This window comes from Aplysia californica, unplaced genomic scaffold (assembly GCF_000002075.1).
Source record: "Aplysia californica isolate F4 #8 unplaced genomic scaffold, AplCal3.0 scaffold00447, whole genome shotgun sequence".
In the NCBI taxonomy this organism is placed as follows: Eukaryota; Metazoa; Mollusca; class Gastropoda; order Aplysiida; family Aplysiidae; genus Aplysia; species Aplysia californica.
Window position 1 is genome coordinate 563,367 of NW_004797717.1, and position 6,486 is coordinate 569,852.

General features: G+C 40.1%; 1 protein-coding gene across 1 annotated transcript in view; it reads left to right on the forward strand.

Moving 5' to 3' along the window:
- Positions 1-6,486, forward strand: part of LOC100533316 (glutamate receptor subunit protein GluR7) — a gene marked incomplete at its 3' end in the record, with an annotated part of 195,730 nt that overhangs the window by 102,420 nt on the left and 86,824 nt on the right. The window contains 1 exon segment of the mRNA NM_001204614.1: positions 4,544-4,668.

Sequence of the window (6,486 nt, forward strand, 5' to 3'; positions counted from 1 at the left end):
ACACATTTACAGAGACAGAAACACTCATAAACTTTGTACAAAATATTCATTTTGACTCTGGGGAAGCGTAATTATTATAAATCTAGTTTTATAATCCTGTTTGCTTTAACTGAGGAAAGCACACTGACATCGTCTTTCAGAGCCTAAATCAGAGAGCTTGGCTGACATTTTCGTTGACTTAAAAAAGAAAAAATCTCTTAAGGCGAACCCCGGAGAATTGCCATAAATGTTAACTGACATTTTACGTCTGAGAAAAGGGAATAAAGGAATGTGAGAACTGCGGATAAAATTGGACAAATGCGGAGAAATGCTGAAAAATCGATGGATTTTGTCGCTATCGGTCATGTTTTGTCATCAGAATAGGGAATTGTTGGAAGTCTAGAAGGTTGTTTTAGGGACAGATTTTTTTAAGGGGGAAGGGGAGATTAAAGAACGAGGGGAACGCTTGGTTTTCGAGAAGACTTAAAAACGCAGAGAGAGAGAGAGAGAGAGAGAGAGAGAGAGAGAGAGAGAGAGAGAGAGAGAGAGAGAGAGAGAGACGGGGTAAAAGAGGACATCAAATGGTATCTGGGAAACTCAGTGTAAAATACTTTTGAAAGTGCGCAGTCAAAACGAGGAACGTCTTGTTCAGCGTAACTAGTCGATCTAGGTGATGTAATGGGCAGTCTTAGCGCCGTTGTGCTCAAAGGCATCAGTTCACTTACAGCTTTAAGGAGTTTTTTTTTATCGAAGATCCGATTTTTTTTTCTGCTGATATGTTGTATTCTAGTCAGTTGTTGTTTGCTTCGACAGACAGACTCAAGTTATCCTAGTGGGTGGTTGGCGGGTGCTCTTGTGTGGTTTGCTCCTTTCATATCAAACATTTATTGTCCTTATTTCCCCTACTTCTATTTTGTGTTTGTTACTCTCTTATAACACCTCTAATCTTCGCAACTTATACGACCTTTTTGTGTTGTAAGTTCCGTTTAACTCTTACTAAAACAAAAGGAGTTATTCTACACCTAAATTGTCTAATATTATGTTGTGAAGGACGCAAAACATTTTACTACCATAATACGCTGTTGGCTTAACAAAAAATCTTTATCTCATCCATTTTTTCTGGCTGTCTCCTTCCTGAAGGAGTCCGATCCATTTTAAAGAAATGCCCTGGTCGTCTGAGCTAGCATTTGCTTCTATTCACTTTGGCTTGTGCGAGGAAGATTATAAACCAGATCCTTATTTTTTAGAGTTGGACAACGCACTTTCCTTGACGGTGAATCCGAGACAAAACTGACATTGGATGATCTTCCTGCTTCGTGTACTTGAGTTGCAACGGGGAAATCCGATTCCCAGGATAGAGATGTTCTAAATGGAATTCCGATGTTTTATAAACACAGAAGAAGCGTCCCTATCTCTCCTCCACCGTTGATGCTGTTTGTAAAATATTCCGCCATCAGATTGTTTTTTATCCGCAAGGAAAACAGATATGCAGACTGGCAAATATATGGGGAAACTAAATGCACCGAGACAGAAAAGGCATCCAACCAGAGAGTGTTTGCTAGTGTGCTGCCATTCTGTATGACTCTACGCCTCTTTCTTCGCCACTTTTTATCCCCCAAAAAATCATTGCCCTGTCTTCGTTACGTTTCTTTATCTTATTCAGCTCTTTCTGTGAAAGCTATTAACTAAACCTAGTAATAGATGGCACGCCTATAGGGCAGTTATCATACTGGACTAGGATGCTGTTGATCCAGGTTCGAATCGATGGGTTTACGGTGGCAGCAGTAATAACATTAATTGATAATCATACAATAAATTACCGCCCTCCCTCTTTGCAGTACGGGGATAGGCTGACAGTGTTCGTTTGTATGTGTGTGTGTGTGTGTGTGTGTGTGTGTGTGTGTGTGTGTGTGTGTGTGTGTGTGTTTGTGTGTGTGTTTGTGTGAGTGTGTGTGTCTGTGTGTTTGTTTGTTTGTGTGTATGTGTGGGTGTGTTATGAATGAGAAAGATACGGAGTGTAAGAGAGAGAGAAAGAGAGAGAGAGAGAGAGAGAGAGAGAGAGAGAGAGAGAGAGGGAGAGAGAGAGAGAGAGAGAGAGAGAGAGAGAGAGAGAGAAAGAGAGAGAGAGAGAGAGAGGGGGGGGAAGGAAGTCATGCAAAAAGACTTACATCCAGATAATAGACAGAATGCCAAACAGGTAGATAGATAGAGTTTCAAGTTTCCAACAGTAATGACTCAAAACGTAACCCAATAACAATGATATGTTTACGTTCACTTGCACTTCTCTCCTGTTCTGTTCCATTTCTCACAATCGACGACAATCTAATGTATGCATTTCAGGGCGGGGAAAAATGACTACAATTATTCTACTCGCACGTTACGTTTTGCATTTCATGTTGCTTTTTACATCTATCATGGATTTCTAAGTGCCATTGTCCTTTGCCATACTCTCAGAGGTTGTCGTCCCAGCCCGAGTACGGCATATATGCCTGACCCACTTCCCCACAGTTTGAGTGCCGGGGGAACACGCGTGTCTCCGTTTTCCTTGTTAAGTTTGTTGACGTCTTTTGGTCTCCCAGAGAGAACTAGAGCCATTACATATTCTCAAGGGACGCCTTTCTTCCATTTTTAATGCAAGGCTGCTTGTTTGTCGACATCACGGGGAACTGTAAGAAGCTTTGGTTCTCGTGTATTCGTTTTTATTTTTTTCTTTGTTTTTTGTTTTTTTAAAAATTCTGCTGAGGATTAATCTAAAATGGATAGAAAAAGGACGAAAAATAGAACAAGAGAGAAGATGATGGTTTTTTCAGCCTTGGTACGGATCTGCAGCAGGTATTTGAAAACAAAAACGAAACAAAGTTATCCCAATTCAACAGAGTAGCTGATTGTTCTCATTATTGGTTTTTGTTGTTCTTTTTACCAACTGCTTTCGACACAAAGTAGATATTTCAGGAGGTGGGCTGCTTCAGTCCTGTCTGGCTAGAGCAATCTGGCAAGATGGGCTACAGCATCCCAGCAGACGGTCAAAAGTGTTCGATAGAATAGTTTAACAGCTTGTAAAAGGAACTTACATACTAATAGTCTGTGAGCGACCATGATGAGTCGATGCAAAACTAGTGACTATAACATGAGAAAGGTTGAAGTATCTGGAAGCTGTAACTTAATTATCATTTATGATTTAAAAAAACAGTTTAAATGTATGAGTATAATTAATTTTACAATTAATGCTAAAATATGTACAGATCACATTATAGTCAGCTTTAGATAATACAGAAAACATTGTAGAGATAACTAACCGGCGCCTATTTTACAGGAGGTTATCTATTTCTACTCAAAGTTTTACATAAATATACGTAATATTTGCCTGTGGCACGGTTAGTGACGTTGATCTATCAATCTCTGCCTTGCCCATTGAAAACATTTTAAATTGAGCATGACAATTTAGCTTTAGGGGATTTAGGGACTAGAAGGTGGTAGAGGGATGAATTAATACAAGCTGTAAACATGAACGATTATAAAATCATGGCAAAAATCATCATCGTCAAATTTCCAAATGTCAGATCTGAAACAGACACCGGCTCTTCATTTCTCTGCCAGGGTGTCTTAAAAACACGAATATACTGTGTAGGTATTTTCCTAATACCCTTTTGTTCATGTTCTCATAGTTAGTTGCTCTTGGTCTACCACTGCCTCTGGGTGGTTGGCGGGTGCTCTGGTGTGGTTTGCTTCTTTTTTCCTATCAAGCATCTATCGTCTTTATCTCCCCTTCTCCTTTTTTCGCGTTTGTTACTCTCTTGTAACACCTCTATTCTTCTGCACTTATTTGACCTTATTGTGTTGCAAGTACCGTAAAACACTTACTAAAACTAAACTACCACTGTCTCTTTTGCCTTCTATTTTTCCATTGATAGCAAGGTGTTAAAGCTGGTAGATTGTTTTAACTGACTGTACTCTAAATGGCATCTTCCCTGGCATCTTTCAATACTTGCTCTTTTGATTTATTTTGCTTCCATAAAATTGTATAACGACCTATTAAAGTTTGGAGGTCCTTTATCAAGTAACATACGCGCATAGTAATAAAGACATTAACCCCTACCATATATTTTGGCATAGGCCATTTTCTTTTCTTTTTTTCTAATGTCTGTTTCAGTGTAAACACAAATGCATAGACAAATACCTCTCCTCCTCTTTCGCGCACGAGAAAATGCTCTGTCCACATTGACCCACAGGGACGTACCCTGTCTGAGCTTTTCCACTGTGAAGTCTCTGGAGATCAAAAACTAGTTGGAACGCCATTACTCCCTTCGATAAAAAGTTTTGAGACACGGAGAGTTACTTGCAAAGATGAGAGGAAAAAGTAGCCCCTTTGCGTAACCACCACTTTAATGTAGGAGGAAGCTTTACAAATATCGAACATATTTGTGTAAGACTCTGCAATATACGTGAAAACACGCGCACACACACACACATACACACACACACACACACACACACACACACACACACACACACACACACACAGCCCTGTCCTCTTCTTCTTAACATCGCTTTTCTCTCGTTTCAGAAGTGCTTGTTTTGTCTGGATCTTCGTCTTGGGTCCCAGTGACACCTTTCCCTTGACACGTCACATCTCGAGGCCAGGTCATAAACTACACCATCGTGAGCAGAATTCGCCTGGGCGCACTCGAGGTATGTGAATCCTGACCCTGCCGTTTGAAATGGGAATCCAGTATTTAAGAAAATCCCATTTTGTCACAACCTATAGAACAGCACCCCCCCCCCCTCCAAAAAAAAGCAACAAAAAACTCCAACCAAAACAACAACCAAAAACAAACTAAAAAACAAACTTTTAGTGCCTTAATTTCTATGTGAGGGTAGGCCACTTACAAAAATGTTTCTGTATTTCATGAACATAGGGATATCGACTCTGAATAGAGATGGAAAGACGTCACCACATCTTTGTTGGCCTAGTTGTTAGCCTATCGGACTCGTAATCGTGAGGTTGCTGGTTCGGGTGTTCGAGCAGCGCGCCCGACGTTGTGTCCTTGGGAAAGGCACATTACACGAATTTCCTCACTTCACCCAGGTGGGAATGGGTACCGGGCCGTAGACAGCGAAAGAACTTGTCAGTACGTTAGTGATTTAGCGCCTATAAATGGCTGCTTGTACTGTCTTCTTCCCAGGGAGTTGAGGTTGTTTCAAAATGCGCTCCGGTCTGCTGCGATAATAGTATAAATTGTGAAGCGCATGGAGCTTGCTGTTGAGCGTTGATTCGCGCTATACAAATGCAATCTAGTATCTACTACTGCTATTAGTATTATTATTTAATTCGATTTGACCTATACTAGCACACACTATGTTTCTTCTTCAAACGGCAGTTGTTTGGCGAAGTAAATGTGTGGGAAAGCTCAAACCGAAATGTCGGTCAAATTAAATAGTAAGATGAGAAGTAAGATTCTCAGATCAAAGGATAGATAGACAAATGTCGTATGTGCAAACTTATATACACGTTAAACAATTGATAGATAGACATACAGAAGCAGACACAGAATCATAAATACAAATAAACTGATAAATGAATAGAAAGACACACATAGATAGATAGATAGATAGATAGATAGATAGATAGATAGATAGATAGATAGATAGAAAGATAGATATCATGGAGATTCACAGACGGAAACATCGATTACATTAAGTCTGATAGATTAACCAACAATCAGTCAGCGTGGTACAGACACATTCATGGACAGACACAGTAGACGGCCAGAAAACAGCAAGTACTGGGGAGAGTGGCCTGTGAACTATGTCGGCTGACCTGGTACAGCCGACTGAGAGACGACGTTTCTCTCTTGTCTGACGTAAGACAGGTCCGACTTCGGGCCAACCAGAGATTGTGGTCGATGGGAAAGGGTAGATGGCATCTATCTTAGACTTGTAGCGGGTGCAGGGCATCCTCAGGGGTATCGACGGATTTTGTCTGAGCTAGTGAAATGCAAGGAGAATGGAGCCAACATATTTTTGTACGTCTAAGTGAAAATTACAGAGAAAAGTGTTGGATGCTGAAGCTATAAGCAGGGAAATTGCAATTGTTATTCTGTGTGTTTTCTCCTCTTTCAAAATGTATAGGTAAGTAACGTGAAAAAGAATAGAAGTAGAATGCAAAGACTAGAAGATGGTAAAAAAAACAAGAACCCCTAAATAACAAACAATAATATCTATTTTTTAGAAATTATTCGTTCCTGATTCTAAAGGGCGTAGTCCTCTCCGGAGTTTAACACGATATCCACGGAGTTAACAATGCCGAGGTAGAATTTACCTCGGCCTGCATTAGGCAATTAAAATAATAGGACAGTGGCAGGGAAATGTGTGACATCATGGTGAAATCAGGCGCTCGTCAAAATAATGACATCAAAGAAACCGACATTGTTTTGCTTGCTGAGCTATCTTTATGGATATTTTTAGTGGCTCAACACCTTTTATCACTTTTTTGTTTATGTCTATTAA